Genomic DNA, 4,105 nt, shown 5'->3' with positions numbered 1-4,105 from the left:
ACCAGACGAACCAGACGCTGTACTTGTCGATGCCAATCCTGCCCGGGAGGCCGTTCGGGCCCGGCAACATGTGATATCAACCATATAAAAAGGCAAGGACACAGAATTTATTTGTTTGCAAGTACATTTAATGTTTTATTAATGTCTGCAAGGACATTAATTAATTGGTCCAAGGGTTCATTTATGCTGCCGATTGCCCTCACGATGTCCTCCTGCGAATCCAGCACAACGCGGGTGAGGACACGGCCGGTCAGACGGGTATCAGCAGCTGGCTGTTGTGGCGGACCGGAGAATCAGCTGACGCCGGGGAGGCTGGAGGAAGCCCCCGGGTCTGTTGCACGAGGCTGGGACTGCGCCTCACTGTCGTCTACTGCTTCATTGTCTGTTGGCAAATAATAAATTGAGTAATTAAACATAAAACAAAGTCTTCAATTTCCTCTTTAATATCCTGGCATGATTAAGCATGAACATGTATCGTGTTTGGCTGTGAGCAGATTATTGTATGAGCCGTATAATGAATAAATCTGTGAGTTACACAAATACACAATATATATTTACCTTGGAGGTGATCTGAGTCACCCACGTGTGCTCCCACCACCCCAGTGAGAGCAGTGTCACTCACAATAGCGGCGACTCTTTGCTCATACGGGGTGAGCTGATCCTCTCCTCTCTCCCCGCCTGTTTGGGCCACGCTTTGGCGATGGGCGACAATCCTCCTCTTTACGTCCACCTTGACGTCCGACCACTTTTTTTAAAATTTCTGTGAGGGTGCTCGGAGCCAACGGCATTCACCGCCTCACACACATTCATCCATTCACTTTTTTTCCGCTTAGTATTATCCCAGACGACAGCGAGGCAAAAAGGACGCTTTTCCGGGCCTCGACTTCATTTAGAAGCGTCTCCAGCTCACACTCCGGAAAATTTCTCTTCTTACCTTTCTTGCTCATTGTCGTTTGTTATCTGATCCTGCAGAGAGGGGAATCCCACCTGTCGGCCCAGTCAAACTTTGCTAACGTGTAGAGCAGGGGTGTCAAACTGCGGTCCTCGAGGGCCGGATGTCGACACCCCTGGTGTAGAGTCAGAGTACATTAGAAGCAGGTTTTGACTATGAGAGTCGAGCTGAGCCTCCGCTGGCTGGCAGAGCACACTGACCACAATTTGTCAGCTTGTAAATTCTGTACAGTTAGTCGTGTGTGTTGTTGCAACTACATTTTATAAATATATTGTCAAGCAACATGTCTGAAATTGGGTTTACTTAGAATTCAATTTTATTTGTATGCCGCAGTTGACAACATATGTCATCACATGGCGCTATAAAACCACTGCAGGTTGTTACTGCAACCAAGTTCAAGTCTTGTTAAGGAAGCTTAGGCAAATCACTCTCGCAATAACTTCTATTTTCTTTTCAATCATAGCACCAGAACACAGTAATTGCCTACATGTCTGCTTATAATGTCAACTGTTCAACAACTAAAAGAATAACCAATTAAATATGTTTGACACAAAACATATACACACACTAATACAAAAACATGCTGGTAAAAATACTCAGTTTCTCCTTTCTTTACTGCTTTAAATTCAGTTATTCACAAGACAGTTCAAGCAGAAACTTAATGTACCACCAGCAAAAGTTAGCTGCAGAGCTGCTCTGACTTGGGAATAAAGAGCCAACACATTCCACCTTTCTGCTTCATGCAGTATTCAGCAGTCACACTGAACGCCTCCAAGCTACAGTTTCACAAATACACTAAAATGGTGAACCTATTTTCATATGACTGGAAGAAAGAAATCACATAAGCAGATTTCCCAAGATGCTGAATTTTATTTTATGCTACGTCATAGGTGAAGTAGAATGCCGACTATGCATCACATCTTGGTTGGTTGATTGTTCCACAAATAGATAAAAAAAATTAGGGAAACAATTTTACAAAACCTAAAGTCTGCATTAGTCAAAATATGCTGGTTTGATTTCAGGTTCACGGGTTGCTAAATGAGTTCATGCTTCTGAATGTGGCCCTAGACGCTTATCTGATCTCCACTGATTAATTACTGATACAGTCGGTGCTGGGAAAGAGCAGCCAACTCCAAAAAGTCTAAATATCATCGGGTTAATGAGAAATACACTTTTGAGCAGTTGGAGAAATGTCACACTGCAGAGGTCAGACTGAAGCCAAATGGAGGGCGTCGGGGCTTGATCTCATTTGTACTGAAGTTTAGGTTTTGAAAGTGTGTGTGTGTGTGTGTATGCCACAGGGTTTTTGTGGTTTCATTTTATGTGGGAGTGACAATGCAAGGGGTTTCTGCACATTGTATACAATCTAAAATTCAATCAAATCCCCTGTAGTCTGTAGTGGATCTTAAAAATGGGATTAGACGTGTGAATAAAAACATTTACAGTCAAAATAAAAAGTGCATTTCGTCCATCAGATATCAAAGTTATACGATGAGAGGTTTGGTTTGTTGAGAATCATCGTAAAAATTGGCCTTTTATAATGATTTATAATGCTATGTGTGTGAAAGTGCGGAAACACTTCACCAGCAAGCACAGCAGGCTGTGATTTCCTGGTTGTGTCTCTCAGAGCATCTCCCAGATTTTCAGGACTCAGATGGCGATTAACACAGCAAGACTGAATTGTGCCGGGAGGACCCCGACCAAGTTTAAAATCCACATCTGTAACAAATTATTCACACTCAGAGGATTGCCAGAGTTATGCTCCGAAACACGATTTTGGGAGGGAAAGGAAAATATCACTAAATTAAGCATACCATCAAGATCTTTACAAAATATGCAACTCGCTGTAAAGAAAAGTCACCGAGCAGAGTTGTTGTTTTTTCTGGCTTTTACTGGTTTGCTTCCTCATCATGCTGCAGAGATACAAATACATGTCAGTGTGTTATCAATACACCACTGATGGGTGCAGTTAAAGACTCTATAGAGAATACCTGCAACCAAAACAGCAACACTAATTTTCAGCCAGGTTTTGCATTTTAATATTCTGGCAAAAATAGCTCATTATTTTGTGCATTTCATTCATAGGCCCAGATTTTTCTCCTTTGTGTGAACATGTTTCCAGAAACTAAGTTATGGTTCGAGTTAAAAAATGCTTGTCAGTAAAAGCAGTAAAAATGTTGCTGTGTAAGGATCTGACTTCAGTTCTACATCATTACAACGTGCTCAAGGGTGTTGACCAAACACACATTGGTTTGTTGCTTCAAGGCCACATTGTGCAGCACGGCTAGTCAGACACCAAGCTTTTCTTTTTCTATAATAAGTTTTTTTGATGTAGAGGGACTTCTGGATGGCTTCCCATCTGTTGAGGGTCGTTGCGCCTGCTGCTTTGGACACTTGGGTGGCTTTGTTCCAAAACATTTGAGTTGCTGGCAGACCAAAGAGGGATATGTAGACCACAGTACTGAGGAACTGCTCTAACTCATCAGTGGTAAGGTTTAGGGGCTTGTTGGGGTCACACTGAATTGTGTACAAATTGGATTCCTCTACAATAACTTGAGTGTGTTCAGAGAAGAACCTGAAGAAGTATTGAAGCGGGGACAGGATGTCATCGGCTTTTGGCAGCTGGCCCTGACAGTCTGGGTAGGCATCGATGGAGTGGACTTCTCTCCATGTTGGGAGGTGAGACACTTCACCCTCCTCTTCATCTGGATCTTCCTCTTCCTCAGAGTCACTATCTTGTGGCTGTTTTTCTTCTAAAAAGCAAAAAAATATTGGAAAGAAATAAATGCAACAGGAAGATTTACGCACACAGTTACTTTGCCAACAAACCCCTGAGCTCCTAAGTGTCCCTCAAACCTGATTCAGGATCCACTTCTCCTTCACTATCACTCCCTGATAGCTCACTGTCCTCACTGTCTGCGGGAATGTCCCTAACTGCACATGTCCTTGGTTTCCTTCCGTAAAATGTTTTTATGTTCATGTCCTGAAATCATCAGCAGATTGTAAAGTAAAAAACATTGACTATGATCATATAAATGTACATAAACACATGTCTACACATATGCTAATGCATATTAAAATAATTTTAAAAAATTAGGCTAACGCACAGTGTTGCCTTGAGGCAACGAATGAAAATGAACAGTTTTTACATAC

Source organism: Stegastes partitus, unplaced genomic scaffold (assembly GCF_000690725.1).
Source record: "Stegastes partitus isolate 25-593 unplaced genomic scaffold, Stegastes_partitus-1.0.2 Scaffold87, whole genome shotgun sequence".
NCBI lineage: Eukaryota > Metazoa > Chordata > Actinopteri > Pomacentridae > Stegastes > Stegastes partitus.
The sequence above is the reverse complement of the archived record's forward strand: the minus strand, read 5'-3'. Positions refer to the sequence as shown.